We start from the raw sequence: 27,147 nt of genomic DNA on the forward strand, positions 1-27,147 counted from the left end.
TAAAGTTTTGTATTTCTGTGATTCTCCCTTTACTCCATTACATTAGCCATACATATCCGCTGCTCAAGGATGGTGCTTCTGAGCTGAAGCACCCCTGTCTGATTCAGGATCCACCTTTCTCTCTTTTTCTTTTTCTAGTAATTGCCAAAAAGAAAAAGAAATACAGCTGATGTCGACCCCCTAGGCAGCATTTTTCTGGCACCTCCTTGAATATTTGAAAAAACTTCAATCTATGCCCCCACTTCCTTTCTTTAGGCTTGACATACTGAGTGCCTTCATTCAGACTTGCTTCACTTTATTTTGTGTTCTGGTTGCTCAAGTGGCTTTGTAAATCTCCTCTGAATACTTTCCCAATTGTCAACAACCTTCAACAACCTCCTTGAACTGTGGTTCACAAAACTGAAGACAGCACTCAAAATGAGTGTTGAACAGAGCAGCATTAATTTGTCCCTGTACTTCTATGAGTGCGGCCTAAAATTATACTAGCATTTGGTGCCATTGCACTCTATTTTTCATTCATGTTTCATTTGTTCTCCACTGCAACCTGTAAATCTTTTTTGGAAGTGTTGCTGTGTAGCCATTTATCCTCCATCGCATAAATGGTGCCTTTGGTTCTTATGTGTGCATTTATCCTTGTTGACTTTTATTTTGTTTCTATCTTCCTAGCTCTTCTTGTCCTGAACTTTAGCCAGCCCAGTCCTCAAACGTATTTGTAGTATCTACCAATTTAGTGTATAGTATAAGAAGTATTTATCACTTGTGTTCATCTTGAAAAGCTTTTCAAGTCCACATAAAAAGGCCTGATTGTTATGAGGGGTGCTTTTTACCCCCTTTTGGTGTGGTTATAGGACAGTTCCCCAAGGAATGTCACCACCACAGGTTTAAAAGTCCAAATTAAAATATATTTTCTTGAGTACAATGAAGAGATTTGACTAGCGCTAATGAGGGGTTTTCCATGTGACTTGGACACTCTGATGGGCATGTGTCCAGGCTTAATATTTTACCCCTGCTTATGAATATGAATATATAGTTTATGGCTATGATAGAAAGGGACAGGAAAGGGAGGCAGAGGTCATCTGTCTGTTGAGTGGAGAAAGTCAGCTGAAGAACAGGTAAAAGTTCCAGTGGATGAAGAGAGGGCAGAGAGGAGAAGACTCCAAGAAAACCTAGGAAGAAGCTGGTCATAGGAACATAGGAAGCTGCCATATACTGAGTCAGACCCTAGGTCCATCTAGCTCAGTATTGTCTACACAGACTGGCAGCGGCTTCTCCAAGGTTGCAGGCAGGAGTCTCTCTTGGCCCTATCTTGGAGATGCCAGGGAGGGAATTTGGAATCTAGATGCTCTTCCCAGAGCATCTCCATCCCCTGAGGGGAATCTCTTACAGTGCTCACACTTCTAGTCTCCCATTCATATGCAACCAGGGCAGACCCTGCTTAGCTAAGGGGACAAGTCATGCTTGCTACCACAAGACCATCAGACAAATCTGAGGGTAGGGAGGAGAGCATCCCAAGATACTGCTTTTCAACTGAAGTTCATGAAGTGGTTTATATAGATTGATGCAGGAGAGAACCCTGTAGAAAGAACCAGCAGAAAGATCGGGTCCTACAGAAGGCGGCCCTGGAAGAGTTTGTGGAACAAGAGAGAGAGAAACCAGTTTAAAGGACCAGAGGTGGAGAGGAAGGACAGTCCAGAGGAGAGGAGAGGAGAGGAGAGAAGAGAGAAAGAGAGAGGCTGGTCCCAAGAACTGGAGGCAAAAGAGGACAGATGGGAGGACAAGCAAGCTGCTTGTAGGCAACAGGGGGTGGGGGAGAAATGGCTTTCCTAACTGTGGGGGTGAGTGGCTGCAGCTCTCCAGTGAAAGATGAACTGAGTGGTTGGACTTATACAAGTGTTTGAAGGCTGCTGTGAACCAAGAAGTTTTGCTGGGTCTAGTGGCAAAGAAGGGAAGGAAGAAAGAGAGCTGCGTCTGTGTGTGCTCCTTATAATTAGTGGGGACACCCAAGGGATGTCCCTGGCTGGTGGATTCAGCTAGAAGCTCTCTTCCTTGGGCTTTGCCCTGGGCTCTGGCTCCCCATGGGAGAGCATTTTAGATCTAATAAAACTCCTAGCCTAGCCTGAGAAGTCAGAAGCATACACACATGCACACATCCATAGGGAAGGGAAGGGGGTATTGGGGAAGGAAAGAAGAAAATGCCTGCGAGGAGAGGAAAGACGGGTTCTCCTTGCACAACCTGTCCGACATGAAGGAAGATGAAGCTGGGTTATCTGTGATGGTTGGGGTGTGGTGATGGAAAAAGCAGAGGGGTAATAACTTTCTGGGATAAATCCCAGAGGCTGTGCCATTTGGGGCTTTTTGGCCAGCTGTTTTATAGGGTGAAAGATGCTCCGCATAGTAAATGCTACTGGCTAAATGTAACTAACAAAATGCTAACTCATCTGGGTTAATGGTGACCTATGGAAGCCTCTAGCTGAGAACAATGGGTTTCAAGGTTAGTGATTACTAAATTATGGGATTTCCTGAGGATAGAGGCAGAATGTTGACTTAAAGGATTTTGACTTGTTGATCATCAGGATTTAGTTAACCAGGGAGAGGTGTCTGAGAGTGCAAGTGTCTAGGTCAGAAGGTCAACTGAATAATTAAGTAAAAAGGTGAGCCCTAGCTGCCTTGTCGTTAGGTCTTCAGGATGGCCAAAATTCCCATGGGGAAAACTGGTTTGAAGTACTGGGGTGCCCAGACTGGGCTGCCCTAAGATGGAGAGTTACTGTTAGGTTCCTTGCTTAGCTGGTCTACCTAGGAGGCTTCTGGCTGCAGTGGTAAGCACTGTCTCATTCCTGGACCATCTCAAGCACAGTCAAAGCCAGACTGAGCACCTCTGTAGGGGTGCCAACAGGGTGTGTGTGTGTGTGTGTGTGTGTGTGTGTGTGTGTGTGTGTGTGCGGGTGGGGGGGCAATTTTGGACCTCCTAACAAGATTGTCTGATACAGCCTATTGCTTGGAGGGGTGCAGGTACATGGTGAAGCCTACTCCACATCTGCCACCCAACACGCTTGTGCAGGAGCACATGTTATAAAAAGGTTTTCATGTGCAACATGAAACAACTGAAAAAGGTTTTCATGTGCAACATAACCTATAAAGCCCTAAACAGCTTTGGCCCTGGGTATTTGAGAGAACGTCTTCTTCACCATGAACCCCACCGCCCATTGAGATCATCAGGAGAGGTCCGTCTGCATTTGCCACCGGCTCGTCTGGTGACTACTCAGGGATGGGCCTTCTCCGTTGCTGCCCCTAGTCTTTGGAATGTGCTCCCTAGTGAAATAAGAGCCTCTCCATCTCTGGCAATTTTAAAAAAGTCTTTAAAGACATATCTGTTCACCCAGGCTTTTAACTGATATTGTTTTAATAGTTTTAATGTTGTTTCTAGAATATTGTGGTTTTTTAAAATTAAATTGTTGTGTTTTAAATTTCTTATTTTTGTTTTTAACAAATGTTTTACCTTTTACCTTTGTTTTTATCTTGTTGTAAACTGCCCAGAGACGTAGGTTTTGGGCGGTATAAAAATATGTTAAATAAATAAACAAACAAACAAACAAACATAAATATGATAAATAAATAAATTCCAAAGACCATAGGCCAAAAACTGCACAGTCAATCTCCCAGAAAAAGGCCACACAATTATATCTAAGTATTTTGGATTATACGTACACATAGCCCATAGATATATGGGAAGGCATAAGTAAAGCACGTGTGTGAGCTGAGAGGGAGCAGACTTGCTCCCCATTATGTGATGGACTAGATCAAGGGAAAAGAATCCTCCAATTTAAGCAACACCCTGCTTTGATTCAGGTCCTCTTAATAAATCTTCTTAAAAGAACCTTGTTATCCTATATAAAAACGTAAGAATGGCCCTGTAGGATCAGGCTCAAGACCTATCTAGTCCAGCATCCTGTTTCACACAGTGGCACACCAGATTCCTCTGAGAAGCCCACAGGCAAGACTTGGGCTTTCTCATTTTAGAGAAATTTCTCCTTCTGAAGTCCAACACATTTTTATTGTATTCCCTTGGCAATGTGCCACTTGCATATTGGTGCAGTGTGTTAGCAGTATGCTTATGACACCCAAATCTATTTATCCATGTCAGCTTCATAAGGCAATGACATAACTTCCCTAAATGCCTGCCTCAAGTCAGTAATGGGCTGGATGAGGGATAACACACTGAGACTCAATCCAAACAAGATGGAGGTGCTCATTGTAGGAAGTTGCAGTTTGGGAAGTGCGGTAGATCTGCCTGTTCTTGATCTGCCTGTTCTTGATAGGGTTACACTCCCCCAGAAGGAACAGGTTCACAGTTTGGGAGTACTTCTGGACCCAACACTCTCTCTGAGATTTCAGGTGGAGGTGGTGGTCAGGAGTACTTTCTATTAGCTTTGGCTGATTCACCAACTGCACCCTTTCCTGGAAGCGAGTGAGCTTAAGACAGTGGTGCACATGCTGGCAACCTCCAGGCTTGACTACTGCAATACATTCTATGTGGGTCTTCCTTTGTACGTAGTCTGGAAACTGCAATTTGACACAGAATGCTGCTGCTAGATTGGTCTCTGGGATGTCTTGAAGAGACCATATCACTCCAGTTTTAAAAGAACTACACTGGCTACCAATAGGTTCCCAGGCAAATTACAAAGTGCTGGTTATTACCTGTAAAGCCCTTAATGGTTCAATCAATATCTTTATTACAATTCTTGACCAGATTTCAGCAAAATAATACAAAGTTGACATTCAATGCAGTTGGTACAGTCTGTCAGATATCACAGTTGCCTTTATGTAGAGGAAGTTTACCCAGTCAGGGACATTCTTACCTAACTAATGCCATCGCCATTGCTTTACGAATCTTGTATGCAATGGGACAAAATCTAGCAACACAAGAAGTAACAAACACAGCCTTATCTGCAAGAAGATAGGTTACATAAAAGTCCATTGGTCTTCCCTGAAGGTTCTCTAAAAGAGACAAAATCAATTTGTTAGGTGGAATGCTGTAAAATTTACAGCAAAGTAAAATATGAGCCAAATTATCAACTTCATCTGAACCACAGGAACACTTGCTCAGGTGATAGGGTATCTTTTTATATCTCCCCTCCAAGCTGATGGAAAAGCATTATAACAAGCTAAGGTGAAGACTTTCCGATGGACTGGACATGTCAGATTATAAAGAAAGCTTACTGGAGCTAAAATTGAGGTGACTTAATACAGTTAGGGAGTTTGCTTCTCTCTTCTTGTGATTCAATATCTAGAAGACATTGTTCGAGAATTCTGTTGGCTTGATCTAACCCCATAGCAATTAGAGATTCAGAAGAGAGTCTAACCATCTGGAGTTTTCCCATTACCTTAGATAACCACTTAGACTGGGTCTGATCCTCCAGAACTAGGTGGGGGGCAATCCACTTGGTTGAAATTTTAGCTTTAGCCAATATTTGAAGCATGCCAACCACACTCTGGTCTCCACCTTATTCACCCCAGCCTCCAGCCTCATGGCTGAGTTGGATACACTTTTTGGCATTTGAAGAAGCGTCCTTAGAAATTTAGTTTGGACAACCACTGTGAGGGTAAAGTTTGAATATGGATCCAATTGAGCGCCAGAGAGCAGCTGGATCATTGATTTGGCTTGAAACAGCCAAATAATAGCTGCTGGGAAAAATTGTCTCCTTTTGGAGTGATAGAACCTTGAAATCACAGTAGCACTTCTCTGTGCTGTTTGTGTTATATATTCTAAGTGCGCTTTCCTCCCCCTGGAAGCGTGAAACACCACCCCCCAAGCACTTAAAACATGGTCTTCTAAACAGAACTGAGAAAGTGCCTTTAGTGCTCTCCTAAGGCTGATGGGTATCAAAGATAAAATCACTGCATCATCAGCCTTAAGAAGTATAGAGGTCTGCCTAGAGAGCGAGAAATACATACATACATACATACATACATACATACATACTTGCTGTCTTAGGGATGGTGCATGTCTACCCTATTCAGATATTTAACGAGTGAGTTAATATAGAAGTTGAATAACAGGACAGGGGGCTAAAACACATCCTTGCTTAACACCAGTGCCTGTAGGAATTGAGTTTGATAAATCACCGTTGGGATTGTGTCTTACACACAGAGATGGATTGCTGTATAATTTATGCATCAAAAATAACAAACGTTTGTCAGTTGAGGATGTACTAAGCTTTGACCATAACAGATCACTTGGGATAGAGGCAAAAGCAAATATGAAATCAATAAAGGCAGCATATAATAAAGAACCAGATTTACTGCCACATTTTCCCACAAGGTGTTGGAGTACTAGGTTTTGATCTACTACAGAGTGGCCAGCTCAAAAGCCTTTCTCGGTTGAATCCTGTTCCAGCCAATCTTGAAGCTTCAATTGTAGGTGTTTATCATAAGGTTAGCTGAGAATGCTCAATAGACTTATAGGCCTATAGTTTCCTGGGTCATCCTCCCCCCCGCTTTAAAAATAGGGACAGTTATAGCAAGACCCCAATCTTCAGGTATTTCAACAGTTCTGTCTATGGGTGTGAAAAGGGATGCCAGAACAGGGGCCTACCAATCAACATTGGTCTTTATTAGCTCAGCAGGTATGTTGTCACATCCTGGGGCCTTGCCTGATTTCAGTTGGGTTATAAATCCAATAACCTCCTGAATGGCGACAGCTGGCCAGTTAGGCTAGATCAATTTACTAAAGTATGAAGACTCCGCAATTCTAGTCTGGCTTCCAAACAACTTTAAAAACTGCCCTTCCCATGCCTCTGCCAGGATAAGGTGGCCCGCTCTGTCAGTAGCCCTGTTTGTGTGTTCAGCAGTCAGTTGCCAGAAGGTGACATGGTCCCTGTTCTGAACTGAATCAATTATTTGGTGCCATAAATCTTTTAGCGCATTGTTCTTTTTGACTTTTAATAGAAACGTATTTTCTTCAGCAATAGCCGTGAATGGTCCTAGGTCTAGCCTATAACGTTTAAAGCAGTCTATTAACAACTTTTATGCTTTAATACAGTCCTGATCAAACCATGCTTGAGATCTCCTGTGTTGTTGGTCAGTATGTTTTTGAATCAGCAGTTTAGGCTGCAAGGGTTGTATCAGGGAGTTGTATGAAGCAATTTTAGAATTAGATACGTCAAAGTACTGGTTCTTAGTTCTTCCACCTTATCCAACTTAAGCATTGCTTCCAGTTCAGATTTTAATTGTTCTGAGAGTGGATTCTTTGGTGCAAAATGATAGTGGATTCTATGGTCATTCATCATTTTGCACCAAAGATGATAAATGAACATCATCTTTGGTGCAAAATGATGAACGACTCGAGAATCCACTCTTAGAACAACTCAAAAATTGAAAGGGTAAGGGCCGAAAACCCGCCAAAGAGTGGCCAAACCGGTCGAGGGGGTCATTTTGAAAGCCAGCGGGGGGGGGGAGGGGGAACCTCCACAGAAACCACCACCCCCCGCCGACGCCTTCAGGAACTCCTCCAAGGGGAGTAAAAGTTCAATAATAATTTTTTTTTAACAAAATGAAGCTTGCAAACACTGCCCCCCCCGGACCAAACCAAACCCAGGGGGCGTTCAAGAGGGTGCCGGACCAAACTGGCCCAGTTGGATTCAAGGTGGTCCAGCCTCGAACTGAACTGGGTCAGCTAGTTCTGTGCACATCCCTAATCCTAATCTGGAGGGCAGCATTGAAAATGTGCATATAATTTAAGGTCATTTGCACCTAACCTAGCATTTAAGTCTCTGCCCATAACTACATGGGATGAAGGTAAAGGATTTAACAAGTAACTAACATACTTTTCAAACTCCTGCCAGAGATTCTTGATTTGAGGGTTCAATCATAATGGAGGCAAATATGCATTTATAAGAAGAAAGTGGGTTTGATTCATTATTAAATGAACTGCCGCAGCCTAGCTCTGAAAAGGGGAAAGCTTCTCGATTCTCACATGTAAGTTGGTGGAAATTACAACTGCTACACCTCCCCGGGGTCTACCCTTCCTGATTCTTGGGAGGGCAGGGAGTGAAATAGAATGATATTTGTTGAATATTACATCCTCCAAACACCAGGTATCCTGTAAAAAAATTATATCAAATATTAGCACTTTTGCTTTTAAGGCCTGCAGTGTTCCAGGAGACCAGGGAGATCTTATTGGGGCCTGATGATTGTCAGACAGGGGTGCCAGATGTCAGATCAGCCACTTGAATTACAGGTGCTCCCAACTTAGAAGTTTCATGGAATGAAGTATCCTCAGCGTAATTCTGTGTATGCTGCAGCAAGGCACATCCATTATTTACAGGGGTCAGACTGTACGTCTCCAGGGTTATATGAGCTCATCTGCCCCGCGTGGCGATCACATTCTCATGTCTGGAAAAATCCGTCAAATCATTGTCTGCATCCTCTTGCCAGGCCTTGGCCACTTGGACAATATCTTCTTCAGCTGTCAGGTTGGACACGATTGGCTCTAGGGTCATATCCAGGGACTCATTACTCTCTTCAGGAAGAGGTGAGACAGAATAGACTGATGGCTTCTCCAGAACCCTTAAGAACTCCTCATCTAACTGTATCCTAGTGCACTCCCGGCTGGGGCTTCTTGGGGGAACTAACCTTAGTTAACCCCCGTCCAGTGTAGAACTCAGCAGCTGTTGAATTTATCATATTTTTAAGGGAGAGGAGAGTTTCTTTCAGCTCTTTTATGCCATCATTGAAGCACTGTTCTAATTGTGGTGGATTCAAGGAAGGGTTAACTTCCATAGCTTCCAGAGGCTGAGACTTTCTGCACTTATCAGGAAGATGTGACTTATTTCCCTTATGCTGCTCAGCCAAGGACATTGTCATAGGAACCTTCTCTTGCAAGCCAGTTAAACCGGCCACAGCTTTCCCTCTTATGGGTTTTCTCCATCTGTGTAATACAGGGCAACAGGATTGCTCAGAAAGGACATGGGACACAGATCTCAAAGTTCCCAAGCAGGGGTCTTAACTTATTACCATGGAACGGATTGTAGCTTGTGAAAAACAGAGGAGAACCCTTTTCAGACCAGAGACATTTGGGAGCCAGTCTATGGAAACAAGTTCTATTCATCTTAATTGGCATCGGAGAAGTTGAGATGGGAAACCACAGCATGATATGCATGCCATCTGTAGTGATTCATCCAAGATGGGGTGATCTGTAGCATCACCTGCCTTAGCTGCAAAACCCAGGAGGGAGCACTGAAAGTAACTCCCCCTCCGCCTGAACAGGTTTCCAATTTATGTCCAGCTATGCGGGGTTTACTGCAGCCAAACTCCTCCCTCCTAGCCTTATTTTCACAATTTGTTCTCATCTGCCCATAACTTCCAACAAATTCATCAAAGGCCCCCTTTAGTTCATCAACTTTATAGGAAACTGTTTCAATTTTCCTCAGCAGTAAATCCAAAGTCTTAGTTGTCTGAAAAGAACATTCTGCAAGGGGGTCAAAACATTCCAAATGGGTGGGTATCCTGGCATCATTGGTATCCACAGTTTTAAGCCCCAGGTCATCCTGCTGGAATTCAGCAATTTTCTCAGAAGTGTACTTACTCGAATCTGATAAAACAGAGTCTGCTCATGGTACTTCTGTCTCCAAGGCTGCAAAGCTGTTTTCCACTGGGACATTAATAATTAGCCTCTCAGTTTCACTCGTAGATAATAGTTCATCTATTCTGTGTTGTTTTAATGCTTTCTCAGTGGTGGGATGCCGATTGGATTTGTTTTTCTTTGGAGTCGGTAGGCTCGTAACTCACCTGCACATTTTGTTAGCCATCTCTTCTTCAAACAGTTCTCCCACAGGCAGTGTTACTTAGCACCAGCGAAAAAAAAAGGAGGAATGGAGCAATCAGCCCAAATAGATCTGAAGAAGCATTCCAGGAAACTTAAAATACTGTCGAACTAGACCAGGCTTCCCCAAACTGCGGCCCTCCAGATGTTGCTGAACTACAACTCCCAGCATCCCTAGACACAATTTTATGTGGCTGGGTATGCTGGGAGTTGTAGTTCAGCAACATCTGGAGGGCCGCAGTTTGAGGAAGCCTGAACTAGACAAACTGGATGCACTAATAAACTAAGCAGACCACGAGTTGTAAAAATTTATAAACAAAAACAATGCAGTATCCATAAATTTTAAAAGGGAAGCCTCAGGTATTCTCTAACAAGCTGTTCAGAGAGTGCCTTATTCGTTATGAACCCCACTACCTATTAAGATCTTCAGAGGAGTTTCATCTGAGGGTGCTGCCAGCTTGTCTGGTGATGACCCAAAGGAGAGCCTTCTCTGTAGTTCTCCCAGAGCTGTGGAATGCACTTCCTGCTGAGATTAGAACTTCTCCATCTCTGTTGGCTTTTTGAAAACAACTAAGGACACATCTCTTCTGCCAAGCTTCTTAGCTTTCTGGTGGGTTGTGTTTTTTGGTGTGTGTGTGCTTTCTGGTAGTTTTTATGGCTATTTTAATTTGATATTTTTATATGTTTTAATTGTTACAATTTCTTGGTTTGTTTTATTGCTGTAAATCGCCTAGAGACTACGGTGGGTGGTATACTAATATGTCAAATAAATGAATGAATGAATAAATAAATAAATAAATAAATAAGCAAGCAAGCTTAATTTGATCATGCTATTGTGATCACTGTTCCTCAGTAGTTCTACAACTCTGACATCTTGCACCAGATTCTGGTCACCACTCAGGATTAAGTCCAAGGTTGTGTTCTTTCTCTTTGGATCCATGACCAACTGTTCTAAGGCAGTCATTTAGCATGTCTAGAAATTTGGCCTCTCTGTCAATACCCACATGTGAATTTGCCCAGTCTATGTGAGGGTAATTGAAGGCATCCATTATTACAGCTCTGTCTTCTCCAAACCCAGTTCAGTCTCAGCATTTTGATCTGGAGGTTGATAGTAAAACCCAAGTAATACATTTCCTTTCAGCCTTCATATTGTCATCCATAATAATTCTGTGGAAGACTCCGGTCCTCCTAGGTTTTCTAGCTTGTTGGAGTCTATCCCTTCTTTAATATACAGTTCTACTCCACCCCCAATCCTCCTCTCACTGTCCTTTCTGAAGGAATAACAGGGATAACAGGAATAATAGTGTCCTTCTGGTTCTCACCATTCCACCAGGTTTCGGTTATGCCCACTTTAGCTACCATTAGCAACCAAGCATTCCAGCTTGCCCATCTTGGCTCGGAGGCTTCTAGCATTGGTATATATAAACCCCTATACACCAAGACTCTTACCTGTCATTGGTGTATGCTATCTCCCTTACCATCATTTGACCTTTTTGACCAGTTGTCATGTGTTTCCATCTGTTCTACTCCTGGTTCTACTCTGTTCCCTTCTGTTTTATCTGAAATGTTTGCAGCCCCACACCTTAGGGATTTTGCTTGCCAAACCAAATACTACCCAGTTCCTGTTGGCAATCCCACAGGTCAGTGTTCTCTCTAACAGGGATTCCCAGATGTTGTTGAATATAACTCCCATAATCCCCAACCAAAGGCCATTGCAGCTGGGGATGCTGGGAGCTGTAGTGAACAACATCTGGGAATCCCTGTTAGAGGGAACAGTGCACCAGGTGTTATTTTAAAAGCTGCTCTGCAACCTTTTTGATTCTAAGCACCAGCTGTCTGGTTCCATCTTGGTTCAAGTGGAGCCCATCTATTCTGTACAGGCTTTGCTTGCCCCCAAAATGTATCCCAGTGCTGAACAAACCTAAATTTCTCCTCCTGGCACCACCATCTCAACCACTCATTGAAACCCCTCAGCTCCACCTGTCTCGCTGGCCCTGCAACAGGTAGCACTTCAGAGGACACTGCCCTGGGAGTCCTGGACTTCAATATGCTACCTAACTGCCTAAATTTGGCTCCAGGGCATCCAGACTTCATTTCCCAACATTGTTGGTGCCGATGTGTGCCATGGCCACCAACTCCTCTCCAGCACTGCCTAACAGTCTATCAAGATGCTGCATGACATGTGGTATAATAGGCAAGAACAAATGACCTAGTCATGCAAAAGTCATCCATCAGAAACTGACCTGCCATATTATTTTGGGGTATAGATCACTCCATTTTGATTGTCTTTACAGGGCTATTTATTTATTTATTTATTTATTTAGTATTTACCACATTTTTATACCACCTTTCTGCCTTGACAAAGGCACCCAAAGCAATATTACAATATTAGAAGAAGCAGATTACAGAAGAGTAATAAAATGGGCCAGGCTGATGGTCTTTCCAGAAGCTGAGGACAAGTGCTCCCTGGCCTGGGTGTCTCCTTTCATGCCTTCCTCTCAGGGCATACTGGTCTTTCAGTACTCCTGGGAAGGAGGGGGCTATTCATGTTATGTTATGTTGTACATGTGTACATATGTCTGTACACATGCATACATTTTTGTGTGAATTAGTGTACACCCATTCATTTAAAAAGCAGCATGGGAAATAGACCTCAAAATATATTAATATTATTATTTTTACATTTATATCCCTCTCTTCCTCGAAGGAGCCCAGAGGGGTGTACTACATACTTGAGTTTCTCTTTCACAACAACCCTGTGAAGTAGGTTAGGCTGAGAGAGAAGTGACGGGCCCATAGTCACCCAGCTAGTTTCATGGTTGAATGGGGATTTGAACTCGGGTCTCCCTGGTCCTAGTCCAGCACTCTAACCACTACACCACACTGGCTCTCTATAGAGGGCAGATCATGGATACTGCTGTACACATGATGAATAGAATACAATCTGTAAATAATCTGTACATATATACAATTCGTACATCCATACAGATCAATAGTTGTGCATAAACTGCACAGAGTGCATGTGTGCTGCATGTAATGTGTGAATGTGGCTACTATTTCTTTGAAAAGCTTTTTTAAAAAGTTGACTCAGGGTGTGAGAAGTCAAGATTTGGGCACATCTTGGAGCATACATAAGACAGCTTTGCTACACCAAAATTGCCTAGAAAACTTCAAGCTGTCAAAATTCCTGCCCCTTATTTTAGAAACACACCCCAAATTCAGTTCTCTTTCCTCCTTTTTCTGTTATGATGAGAAATTGGAGTTAATTCCTTTCAGTTTTACCCAATTTTTCAGGAGGAGCTGCAGAAAGGGACAGCACTTCAGATAAAGTTGCAGCAGAGTGGATATATATGTCTAGGCTGCAATCCACAAAGGCAAAGATGGGCCAAATTCAGATGACACAGGAAACTGGAGATACCTTCACCTCCAGTTTCTGAAGCCGCACATCCAAATTCAGCAAACCAGAGTTAAAGGTGAAAAGGGACCTGAGGTTCTCCTCTCCAAACTCCACTCTGAACCTTCGGTCTGAGTGGAGTTTTGCTGCCCTTAACTCTGGTTTTGCAGTGGTAGCATTATATTTGAACTCTGGAACTTCAGTATGGGCCCTATGGGAACAGAGCTGAGGGATTAAGCTCCTCCCTCACTCCGGCTCAATTGGATGTGCAGACTGTGCAGCCTACACAGCCAGCTGCCCCACCTCTCTGCAGTCTCTCTCCCTGTCATCTGAATGTGGATGGGAGAGCAGTGGGAGGGGGCATGGAACCGCGGGTTCCTTGGACCTGTGGTTCCACATTATGTCTGAACTGGGCCAAAAGAAAGAAGGCAGCCAGCAAAGGAGAAAGTGGATTGCAGCAGACTTGCCAGTCCAGTGTGAGGAAATTATCACAGGAAGAAATTCTCTTTGGGCCAAAGTTCTTTGTGCCAAGACTCCTTGGGACTATAAAGATGTTCAGTATGGTCACAATCAATTTGGGGGGGGGGTGCCCTTCTAGGGTTAATCTTCTTTCTCTTTCTCTGAAGTCCACAAATCACATATCCTGGGGTAGTCTCAATAAGGTTCCAGGAGTGTCTGGTAAAAATGACTTGTTCCAAATGGTAGCCTTGGAAGTTCTTTAGGTACTTGCCCACTTTGAAGGTTTGCCTTTTAAAACTTGATTTTGCCCGTGGTTACAATTACTGTGGCACCATTTCAGGATCAGTGGGGGGGGGGGGAGGCAAAAATACTTGGGTGGGGGAAAAGATTCATAGCAAGGTTTAAAGGCCTGCTCTTGACTATATATACAATATTTAAATGCAAAATTTAAAAATCAAATTAAAAAGTCAAGATATTGTAAGGCCCTCTGCTGTAGTCACTTTTAAAAACCTCATAATAACTAAAGAGATAAGTGTTCCAGAGGACTAACTACACTTGCCCCCTCCCTAAGTGGCCCCCTTGAAATTGATTGCTTGCTGAAGCCAATGCTAAAGATAGATTAATGGAGTTGGACTGCATCCTATAGTCCATCAACTTCTGCGGTGGCACAAAAATATGGGCCACGTGCAGGCCCTTGTCCTCAGCACAAATCAAATGAATGAAGGCTATGGTGCATTGTGGACTGTGCCAAATGCACTTAATTATATTAGCATTCTATTTATTCCACTGATGGCATTATGCCAGATCAATTTGGGCACAATTGTCTGAGATCCAGAAAACAAGATTATCCATTAATCTACGCCACAATGTCTGAAATATTGGTATGGACTTCATATGTGCCAGTACTGTATTCTGTTGGATTTACAACTGTGGGGAAGCTTTTATTAGAATGCTAAATGTGATGGAATGCTTGCTTGCTGGTGACATTTTTTGGCATAGATGTTCAGTGATTATCCTCTTTTTATGATGTCACAGTAAAGTAGAATTTAACTATCTGTCCAGGCTAGTGTCATAGAAGCAAGCAGATAGTTTGACAGGAATTAAGTGGCTCAGTCTGCACCAAGTGACGATGCGTTTTAACTGACTGGGCCAGCAGCATTGTAGGATCTAGTAGCTCCCTCTGTATCCTTTCCTGCTAGGGTAGAGCCCATGGTCTCACCTTTCGTCCATTTGTGGTGGTGGTGGTGCTGTAGAGTTCAGGCAAGCAATTGCCTTTACTTATAATTTACCATGGCAGTACAGGGAGTAAGGCACTTAGTCCCACCTCTAGAGCTCCTGATACAAAATGTTCAGTGCTTCATGGTGCTCAATACAAATTCTTTCTCCATAGCTATGTAATGTGAAAATATAATGGCTGACATACAGGCAAGGAAGCAGTAAGAGGAGCAGGCTAACAGCATTTGCCAACCAACTGCAATATTGTACTGGGAAAGTGGCAATCTTTGACAATCTCCCCTTCCCAGGAAGCCCTCAGGGACATAGTTTCCCTGCACAGCTCTCAGGGACATATGTGCAGCCTCCAGCCTATTATGAGGGGGCACAGAGGGCTCCTTAGGGAAGGGAGGTTGTCAAAAATTTCCCCTTCCCTGATGCACTAATGCAGTTAGTTGGGAAGTGTTGTTAGCCTGCTGCTCTCTCAACACATTGGTGCTTCCTTGCTCTGTATGTCAGCCATTGCTCATGAATATTGATGTGGGGAGTAGTGTTGCTAGAATAATTAATGATTTCTATAGGTACAAAGTTTTATACATTTAATCACCTTCATCCTCTCAACAAACCTGCCAGTAAAATAATTATTGCCCTCATTTTGCTGATGAAGAACTGCAGGAGACGGGGAGAGGGAGGGGAGGAGAGATGCTCTATACAGACCATGGGGTTGCACATGTTTTGTGTGAATGACTGCATAGGTGTTCATTAAAAAAATGAAACTGTATACAGGCCCTCTCAAATGCAGTGGACAGATACAAAAGGGCTGGTTCGCATGATCAAAAGAACGTTGGAGGGATGTCAAGGTAAGATTGATGAGCCTTGCATGCTCCTGAAAACCAACAAGGTGGGAACAGAAAAGGCTGGGAGGAAGAAGGGAAAGTGATTGTGTGTGAGGCAGAATCATTGTTTGGTGGTGTGGGAAGCAGACATCAGTAATTTAACTTTTGATGTTAGCTGGAGGAAGTGTGCTTCCCGTGCCATTAAACTATGATTCCTGCTTGCATACTATAACTTTCTGGTCCTCCTCCCAGTCTTTTCTCCTCCCACATGATTGGTTTTTAACAGGGTGCAGGACTCAGCAATCTTAGATTGACACCCTTCCAACATTCTTTTGCTCACGAGAACTAGCCTATTGTGTACTGATGTACATGTACGTTGAATATTTAAATAACTGTAAGTGCATACCAATCTGTAAGTGCATAGACTGCACAGATTGTACATATATTGGACATAACGTGTGAATAGGGCTAAAAACAAAGAGAAAATGACAACCGCCATAAAAAGATGGTTGCACCCATATTTTTAAGCAGTTGCTATTTTCCCCCACATTGTCCCAGACTGACAGTGGCCACCAGAAGGCAGTTGCACAAAAGATCTCTTCTGCCCACCCTGGCAACAAAAAGTCTAAAGAAGAAAAAACAAAAATATTAAAATAAAAACACCAATGAAAATAAATATAACAAAGGGAAAAGCTTTGTAAATGAGTACCAAACTGAAACCAATTAACAAATCAGTACCAAAACAAAGTAAACCTTCACTAATGTAAATGACTGGTGTACTGAAAATGTGTGTGTGGGGGGCATCTTCAACAGCTACTCAGAGGTGTTCTTACCCCCAGACCTGAGGGCCCTGGTCCATGGCCTCCAAGGTCCAGGGGCCCCTCCAAAGACTGGGGTGCCTCCTGCCGCCACTCCGCACCCACTCCACCACTGCCCTGCTGCTGCCCCCCGCCGCACCAAACTCTTGTGTAATTTTCTGTAATTTTAGCTGCCATGTGTGTGGGGTGGTGGTGGTGAGCTGAGCATGTCTCCGCCCACCATGGCAGCAGCGGGTAGAGCAGCCACTGGGCATGTCCATCTGGCCCAGCTGTCCTCGAAAATTTGCGAGGTATGTTTGCACAGTTCAAGTATATCGTTGCAAGCCCGTGATGTCAGGGGCTTGTGACAATATATTTGAACTGCACAGGTGGGACTCGCAGTTTTCCAGGACCACTGGGCCAGACAGACAAGTCCAGAAGCCGCTCTGCCCACCACCACCATGGTGGGGGGAGGCATGCTCAGCTCACCCCCCCCACACACACACGGCAGCTAAAATTACAGAAAAGTCATGGTTTGGTGTGGCTGGGCCTCGCGGCAAGGGGAGGCCTCATGGTTGTGGAGGGAGGGGCTCTTAGTGGTGGCGGCAGTGGTGGTCCGGGCACCAAAACCAGCTAGGTGTTCCACTGTACCCACTCCTAACTACAGTTAGAACAATCCACAGTTTTCTGAATTAGGACATAATGGAAAATTGTGATTAGTTCAAAAATAAAAACAGAAGCTTTCCATCTTCTCTCATATATGAAGAAAGAAGTAGAGAGAGAGCCTGTAAGCTGAATGCTCCCTGTGGCTCATTCCTGTTGCACAAACTATGGTTTGGTATTATATCTGAAATGAGCCCATGAGTGCATGTGTGAGAATTGACTGTAGCCCAGTTCAGCACTAGATCAAATTGGTTCCCATTCACTATTTCATTCGTATAAAAAGTTAACAATCAGTGGAAAGACATCTAGAAGTGCAATCACAATACGAATGTTCCATGCAAGGTTAGGCCCTTTATTCCACTGATTTAAAATTTCACCTTCCTCAAGCTCCATTGATTGACTGAGTCCCTAGAGACTTAAATTCCATGTACTCTAGTGAGTGAGATTTAAGAATGTGCTTGATTTCCTCATTGAAATCAATGGAACTTAAAACAAATGTATTCAAAATTAGGATTATGCCCAACATTTTTCAAGAGTAGCAAATACGTTAGGTATCACATCACATACTGTACATACGGGGTGTTATAATCTATATGTAGTGAGGCTCTTCTCATGAGAAGCCTAACCCAGGATAGGGAGCCCAACCTGGGTTCCTCTGCTTGTGTGGAGTACCAGGATTGCTCTTGATCCTGGTGCTCCTGCCCTGTCCAACTCAACTTTCAGCCCTGGCCTTTAGCCAGGGTTGTGTGTATGCTCTGACTACATGCAGCCCGAGCATACATAGAGATGGGCAGCAAGAGTGCCCAGCTGAGGGAGGATCCCTCAATGCATTGAACTTCTGTCACAGTGCATTGAGGTAAGCCAGGGGACTTCTTCCTCCATCTCCCTGCTCTGCCACTAGCCATGGCACAGATCATGTGTTGGGTGAGTGGCAGGGATGAACTAGGCAGGGAGACTGTGAACGGGCAGACAGGCATAAGCCTGTTTCCCCACCAGCCCTCCGCCTCGCCGGCATTTTAGGTTGTGTGCCCAACCATATCTTTTAGACTAATCAGAAACACTTTTTCTTCTAGTTCCTAAAACAAAACAATGTAATATGTATTTTATATAGCTGGGCTGTATACCAGCAAATTTCAGCTCAGCTAGTCATACACATTCTGCAAATGGCACCCAAATTAGAGCATGACAACAAACAAAAAACACAGATGCTAAAAATCATTTCTGACTTTAAATTTTATTTCTCACAATTATGCTGTTTAAAGTACCAACATGCTCATCTGAGAGTCTTGAATAGCTCAAAACAAACTTCAGCCAAATGAGGTTCTGGTTGATCAGAGAACCAGTCAGTTGTATTAAAAAGCTGTGGATTTTGTCGTCCTCAACCTTTTGAGCAATCAATGGAACACCATCTGGACAGGCAGAGTCTTTAGAATACAAATCCTTTAAAGGTTTCTGGAACTGCTCTCCCTTTGAGCAGAAACTATATGAATGTGCACTTTGACCCTAACATTTTCCAACCTTCTATATCTCTCATTCTGTATTCACTGGGTTCTATCCAAAGAACGTTAGTCACAGCTAAGTCCCATTGGAATTAATGGGACATAAGTTAACTGAAAATAACTTGTGTCAATGATTCCAATGGTGCTTAATCATGACTCACATTGTTTGGATACAACCCACTGTTTTTATTCAGTGATGAGTGCATTGGGAAGCGAGGACAGGGGTTGCCAAAATAAATAATCTCAAATATGAGGATCCAGCACCAGCTTCTTAGGCTCAATTTAGAGCACAACCTAATTAATTCCCTGTAACATATTGGATGGGAACATATAAATTGCATCATTCATGGGAAGGAAAAGGTGCTCCCTAACTGGTTAGCTCAAGTGCCTTTTCTCCTGGTGGGGCTCACATTTATACCTCCCAGGGAGGAAGACAACCAGACAGAAGTGGTTTTAGGGCCAAAATGCAGACAAAGGCAGGATTTACCACCTATTCTTGCACACATTTTGTCTGTGGAACCCATTGCAGTTGGACATTAATGGCTGAAAACATTACTGACTTCAGGAAAGACAATGGAAGTAAGTGTATAGTGAACAGCAGCCTGTCTTGTCTTGGTCTCTTGCAGGGGCCCCAAGGTGAGGCAAGAAAAGGCTGATTTGCAAGACCTCAGAGAGTGCCAGGGAGCAAGTTGAGCCATCAGGAGTCCCAGCTCCAGCTGAGCCCTTTTATGTCTCCTGGCCTTGATTGCTTCTCTCAGGCTCCGTGCCTTGGTTGCTGAGTGTGAATCTATGAAAGGACAGTTCCCAGGTCTGGAACTGAGCACTCCACAGTAGTATTTCAGCCACTCCTTACTTGATGCGTTCCCTGTGCCAGAGAGAGGGAACTGAAGGGCGAGATGTGCCTGATATGTTCAGTTCCAACTGCTTGGATGAGTTCAGATCGGTGGGGGGACAATTTCTGGGGATCCAGGTTTGGGTGCTTGGGGTTTCCTCTTGCCTAATCCATCTTCTCTGCTGGGGCCTAGGTCTGCACCTCGAAAGCAGCTCAAAAAGCTGGCAGTGACACTGGGGCCTGGATCCTCTTCATTGAGATCTAAGACCTGGCTGTCACATGTGGTCAGAGCCATGGCACAGCCATATTCAGAAGGATCAGTCTAAAAAACAGTTTGCAGTGTCATTTTCCCTCTTCAGGAGAGCAATCTCAAGCCTTCCTCAGAACTGAACTCCTGAGGAGAAATGCTTTACACACTGCTCCAGGAACTGTAGTGGCTGAAAAAGTGTTGCTGTCACAGCAACATTAGCTGCCAGCCATACTAACTTTTCTTTTTTTAAAAAATTAAATTTTTATTTATTTTAACAATAATCATTCACAACACGTTAAACAAATATGGACTTCCCCGCTCACACCTCCTCATGAATCACCAACTATATAATTAACCCTTGCTATAATAATAATTCAAAACATAGATTTAAACCTTACAAACACAATTTTGATCTACTCAACCTGCTAATATTACTAAATTTCAAACCCTGTTGTAAAATCAATATTAGGAAAATAGTTCTTTAAATACAATAAGAATGGTTTCTTTAAAACATTCTAAATTTTGATCTCTTATCAGTACTGTAAGTTTTGCCACCTCCTCATATTCCAAAATTTTTATCAGCCAATCTTCTTTTGAAGGCAGTTCATTGCTCTTCCATTTCTGTGCATATATTATTCTGGCTGCCGTGGTAGCGTACATAAAGAATGTTAAATTAGTTGTAGAAAACACTCCTCAGCCATACTAACTTTTCTGTCCAGTTATGAATGTACATTTGTCTGAGGATGGGTGGTATAGGAGAAAGTGATGGTGTGCATTGGGCCTAAAGATGCCCCTGAATGTTAGAAAAATAGACATTTGTAGTGAAGAGAATGCAGAGGTGCCATTTCAGATTTCTGTAAAATGGGGGACAGCCTATAGATTTGCATGTGGAGGCAAGATTTACAGCAAGATTCAAATATATTTGGATATATTTGAGATGAAATTGCAAAAAACTTTTATTGTGGTTATTTTTATACCTCCTAGGAACCACAAATATAAGTATGAAACAAAAAGAAGTGACTATTGCTCTCTTTGCCCTCCCTAATTTTTTAAAATTTTTATTTAATCATTTAAAAAATAAATATCCAGCCCTTCAGTTCAGCAACTCCTGGGATAGGATAAGAAAAGCATTTTCTATCTATCTATCTATCTATCTATCTATCTATCTATCTATCTATCTATCTATCTATCTATCTACCTACCTACCTACCTACCTACCTATCTATCTAATATTAGTAAGAAAGGCAGTAAGGAACAGTAAAACACAGCGACACTGAGATAGATCTAACAACAGGACAAGTCAGGTTTTTAGCTGGCACTGGGAAGATATGTATTTGAGCACCAAGTGAGCCTCCCTGGAGAGCACAGGCAAGACTCTCCAATGGAGAAGGTCCCTTTCTGGTTGTAGACTGCCTAACCTCCAAGGGCAAGACTCTCAGAGGTTTTCAGAAAATGAAGGTCCATGTGGATCACATGGGTGGAGCCATGCTTTCAGATACCTGGCTCCAACCAAAGCTGTATGGGTCTTCAAGGGCAACACCATGATTTGAATTGTCCTTGACTGGCAAAATTCAGACTGGCAGCCACTTAAGTTGTTTAAGAACTGGTGAGATATGTTTCATTTGGCTAGTCCTGGTCAACAGTCTAGCACCCATGTTGCAACTGGTTGCAGTTTCCAAGAAGCTTTCAAAGGCAGCTCCACCTAATGCCTTGTAGTAATCTAATCTGGATCAAAAGCATATGAACAATGACAAGGAGGAGTTGTGGCTCATGCTTACCTAGTGGAAGGTGCACAAGGGCAGTGTCAGGGGTCAGTCAAGTCAGGCACTGGCTTGAGAGTCCACAGACAACCCCAGTGTTCAGAAGATGTCTCACTCCAAATTTCCAGATGATCTCATCCAGTGATTTCATATAGATGTTAAAGAGCATAGGTGTCAAAACAGAGCTCTGTGGGACACTATAACACAAGTGCCATGGGGCAGACCACTAGTTTCCCAGAACAACCTCTGGGTCATCTAGGTAGCAATGAAATCATGAAGCACAGTTGCTTTATCATCCCAGAAAGCCTGTGCAGAAGCGCATACCATAGCTGAGGATATCAAAAGCTGCAGATGAATTAGCAGAGTTGCAGTCCCTCTGTCATTTATCAGGGCAATGCAGGCTGCTTTACTTCTGAACTCGCCAGACATCAAATTGAAATGGATCTATGGTAAGTAATCAATGTCATCCAAGAATGTCTGTGTCCAAGACTCTCTCTCAGTGTCACCTAAGAATGTTCATCCACCTGCTTGTCCAAAAAGCTATCTGTGGATAGCAATAGCAATAGCACTTACATTTATATACCGCTCTATAGCCGGAGCTCTCTAAGCGGTTTACAATGATTTAGCATATTGCCCCCAACATTCTGGATACTCATTTTACTGACCTCGGGAGGATGGAAGGCTGAGTTAACCTTGAGCCCCTGGTCAGGATCGAACTTGTAACCTTCTGGTTACAGGGCGGCAGTTTTACCACTGCGCCACCAGGGGCTCCAGTTCTGAACAGGATGCTCCAGTTCTGAATTTCCTGCACTGAGCAGGGGTTTGGACTCACTGGCCTACAAGATTCCTTCTGCGATTCTATGAAAGAGACTATTTGCAATTGTCCAATAGTTGGAACAATCTTCAGGATTCCAGAAGGGTTCCTTTCTCTTGAAATAAAGTAATGCTCCATTTCCAGCATCATCTTCTGCACCTCAATACTTTTTCTATAGCATCCTGTATTCACTTCTGGTGGGCTCAAGAGATATAACATGGGCTAGCTTATGTTTTAATAAGAATATAGAGCCTATAATAGAATGCCTACCATGCCAGCCAGCTTTTTCTTAAGGGATTATGTTTTTCTGAAGTGTTTCTAATATTTAGAAATAGGAAGTTCTTTTTCACACAGAGAAATTTAGGATTGACAATAAGAAGTCCTTTTTCACACAGTGCATAATTAAACTATGGAATTTTTTGCCATGGGATGTGTGATGGCCATCAGCTTGGATGGATTTAAAAGGTGCTTAGGCAAATTCGGGGAGGACAGGTCTATGGCAACTAGTCTGGTGGTTGCGGGCCACCTCCAGCCTCAGAGGCACGATGCCTCTCAATACCAGTTGTAGGGGAGCAACTGTGAGGGCATGCCCTCACTAGGGATGTGCATGAACTGGTTAGGAGGACTGGCATTTGGACCGGTTCAGCAGTGGGGGGGGGGTTTACCTTTAAGAAGTGGAGGTGGTGCCCTTACCCCCTCCCCATCCACTGCATTCCCCCCACCTGCGCTGCCACCGAAACCACTGGTGTGGGGCTGCTGAGTACCTCTTTGCAGCCCTGGTCAACATAAATCCAGAAGTGCCCATGTGCTGGTGATGCCACCAAAACCGCTGGCACGGGGCTGCTGCATACCTCCTTGCAGCCCTGGTCAGCATAAAACTGGAAGTGCCCAATGTGCATGCGTGTGCATGTGTGTTGGGCACTTCGGGTTTTACACTGATTGGGGCTGCAAAGAGGTACGCAGCAGCCCCACACCAACAGTTCTGGTGGCAGCACTGGTGGGGAAAATGGAGGGGGGGTAAGTGCACCCTCCCCCCTTAAAGGTAACTCCCCCCACCGCTGAACCATACAATCGATGGTTCGTGCATATCTCTAGCCCTCACCTCTTGCCTGTGAGCTTCCCAGAGGCATCCAGTGTACCACTGTATGAAACAGGGTGCTGGACTAGATAGGCCTTGGACCTGATCCAGCAGGGTTGTTCTTATGTTCTTATGATATTACAGCCAGAACTGAGCAACTTATCTTTGTGTGTGTGTGTGTGTGTATAAATATATTTACAAAACTGTGTTGGAAATTTGTTGCACAAATCCTCTCTCCTCATCCCATCCAAGTTGGTTCTCTTGGGATTTTTGTTATTGTTGTTGTTCTTTTCCCAGATGGTAATTCTATGAGTAGTGGACAATCTCAGATTTCTCCTGAAGAAATTGTTTCCTAATATGCTTTCCTCTGGCACTGCCTTTTCTATTACAGTTTCCCACGTTGATGGAATAAGCTGCTTTTGTTGATTAAGCTTTCTGAATCCCATAGGCAGTTTAAATCCTATCAGAAGGATCATCTTTTGAGATGTGCTTTTAATGTTCCTTAACCCTGTTTTCACAGCATTTTTCATTGTTCATCTTAATAGGTCTGGCAAAGTTCTTCATATTTTTTCTTCCTTATCCAAATTGTTCTTCATATTTGCAATCCTTGACACACTTACTTGGGAGTAAATCCCACTGAACACAGTGAGCCATAATTTGGAGGAAAAGACATAGGATCAGCCTGCATGACTCATAACTAACAACAAATGCAATTCAGGTTTACAGTAAACTCTTATCTCCTTGTTATCCATCCATTCTGCATGTGATTCCTGGAAATTATACCTGTAGATACAGTATAATTGTGATTCAAAAAGACAACTTAAACAAGATAGATATTTCGTCTGGGCTCTATTTATTATTCCTGTTTTCATTTCTTCCCCCTTTGCGAAACCTCTAGACCCCAAATCTAATTTGTTTCTCTCCCTGTAGCTTAAAATGTTGCATTTCTCTTAACTCTCAATGTTCTTTACTCTTGTTGCATGAACATTCACTCTCAGAGACAAAAGTGGCAAAGAATTTGCTGAACCTTTCCCCAAAACATATCTTGTATTCATCCCTGGTAGCCAAAGTGGATATGTGGTGGTAGATAAAGAGGCTGTTCTTACGACCAGCCTAACCCAGTCTGGGGCAGCCCACCCTGGCTTAGACTAGTTGTGAGAAGTGGCAGGATCTTCATGGATCCCTCTGCTTCCTACCCACCTAACCCTCCTAAATAACCGGGTGTGGCTATTAGCTGATGTTAAGGGTGTGTTCGACCCTTAACCCAGCTGCCAGGTCTCAGGTATCAGAGACGAGCAGATAGAGCAGCTGTCTGATGGGAAATTCCCCAATGCAATGCGTGTGCCACGCAGCACATTGTGGGATGCCCAGAGACTGGAACAACAAGTTCTGGCCCCAGATCCCTCTGCCCTGCTCCATGCTTCATGGAGCTTCATGGAACTTCATGGAGCAGGGCTGTCCATGCTCCATGTGGGAGCATGGAGCACCTTCACCTTGCTCATCTGTGAGGAAGGGAAGGTTTACCTTAACTTCCCTAACCCTACCCACCCATGTACTCTGATGATCATGAAAATCACATTATGTTTCTTGTCATGTGCCCACATCATTCATATGCAGCAGAGGATGGAAGTCTTATTGTAACATGAAAGGAACTCATAGAGATTGACAATGAGCCCCCCCTCCTCTGTCTTAACTCCCCTCCCTTTTGGGCTCATTTCATGTATTGGGCAATGATGGTTCCATCACAACAGGTCTAAGATGCAAACATACCAGCCAGATTGGCTATTTATTTCCTAGGATATGTCAGCCAAACAATACTGGTTGGTTCCAGAGATGTGCAGATGGAGCCCTGCCTGTGCAATGAGGATTTCCTCAAGGATTAGGAATAATGGGAGAGGTGCCACTTCAGAGTGGATGCAATTCATAGTCACCATGGAGCATCTCTAAACTCAGTAACAGTATGGACATGGATTAGAATTGGACTGAATCAGTGCAGGTATTCCACTCTTGGATCAGTGGGGCACTGCGTGATATGTAGCACTGATGTCTAGCAATCCTTAGAGCCACTGGCCCAGTTTAAGTAAACAGTTTCATCACTTCAGCTTTTATAACAACTCCATTTGATAAAACATAGTATATGCATATAAGTCTGAGTTTAAACAAAACAAAACAAAAATTCCTAGGTAAGATGAAAAAAAGGTGGTTCAGCAAAACGGGGGTTGGGGTGGGGTGGGTAATAATATTTTCAACACATCTGAAGTGGAATTTCTGTATAGTTGAAGTGCTAAGCAGCCAGAGCCTTATTTGTTGGTTCATGGGTTAGTTAGACCTGTACAATATCGGTTCTGGAATTCCAGAAATGGTCCAATATCAGCCATTTCAGAGTATATTGGAGATCATTCTGGTCCAAAATAGAAAGCCTATTTGGACTGGAATTATCCATTATCATTTCGGGGATTTCTGGAGCATTTTTCGGAAATTATCAGCATTCCAGATCTCTAAATGGCAGTGGAAATACAAATAGAGTCCAACCCCCACCTCGCAAACCATTTGCAGCTGAGGCAAAAAAGTCATTTCCTGCCATCTATCTGCCAGCCCACCTGCCTGGCCATGCATTTATTACTTTATTTAGCTGATTATTGACTTACAAATTAAAAAAACAAAATGGTCAGACCATTTACACTGTGATTCCTAGATGTGACATGACTTTTCTTCCACAATTCTCAGATACAAGTACAATTTCCCGTCTATTTTATTATAAATAAATTAATAATAATAATAATAATAATAATATTTTTTAAATAACAAAGATGGCTGGATTCACTTGTAATTAAATACACATGGTCCTGCCATCCTTACCTACTTGTGTGCCAAATTTCAGAACTCCTTAGTTTTTGTTGTTGTTGTTTGGCTTTTTCTTTTTAACTTCCTTTATAGATTTCTATGGGGATTTTTGCTGAAAATTATTAAATTCTTCCAAAAGAATTATGAGAATTCCTAGACGGGAATTATGAAAAGTCCAAAAGACCTGAAGCCAATATCTATGGTTCCTGATCGAATTGGATCTGGATCTGATTTGGAATTTGCTACCATGCACAGACCTAGAAAATAGCACTACTTTACAGCTTATCAACAAGGATGTGCATGGAACAGATTTTGCATTTTGTTTTGAGCTTAAAATGAAACACAAAGTGGCCAAAATGTTTTTGACAAAACAGCGGTCCAACTGGCTGTTTCAACAAAACAATTCGAAACGTTTTGAGTGTTTCAGCCATGGGGAATAATGAGGAAACTCAAAACACCCCATTGTTCCCCATGGATAGCTCCTAGAGACACTGAAGTGGGCTGTGTGGTAGGGCATGATGGGTATTACCTATCAACCAACCAACCCACAAAAGAAATGGGCAAGCAGGCAATTTTTAAAACAATTTTTTAACCTTTCCCACAACCCCCCCCATAGGTATGGGGTTTGGGGAAAGGTTTTAAAAAATCATCTGCTTGCCCATTTCTTTTGTGATTGGATGGTAGGTAGCACACATCAGGCCCTACCACACAACTCACTTTGGTGTCCATAGGAGTTACCCATGGGTAACAATGGGGTGTTTTTCAAGTTCCCCCATTGTTCCCTATGGCTAGAGCAAACTGCACTCACAGAGTGCAATGCATTTTGGAACCCTCCCTTGAAAAACACAGCAGAAGTAAACATTAAAAGGGAATCTGTCCGTCGCAACAT

The 27,147-nt window shown here is 43.2% G+C and overlaps 1 protein-coding gene across 4 annotated transcripts in view; it reads left to right on the top strand.

Moving 5' to 3' along the window:
* The window catches only part of LOC128326989 (histamine N-methyltransferase-like), a 194,096-nt gene that overhangs the window by 138,033 nt on the left and 28,916 nt on the right, over positions 1-27,147 (top strand). The window lies entirely within an intron of this gene.

This window comes from Hemicordylus capensis, chromosome 1, assembly GCF_027244095.1.
Source record: "Hemicordylus capensis ecotype Gifberg chromosome 1, rHemCap1.1.pri, whole genome shotgun sequence".
In the NCBI taxonomy this organism is placed as follows: Eukaryota; Metazoa; Chordata; class Lepidosauria; order Squamata; family Cordylidae; genus Hemicordylus; species Hemicordylus capensis.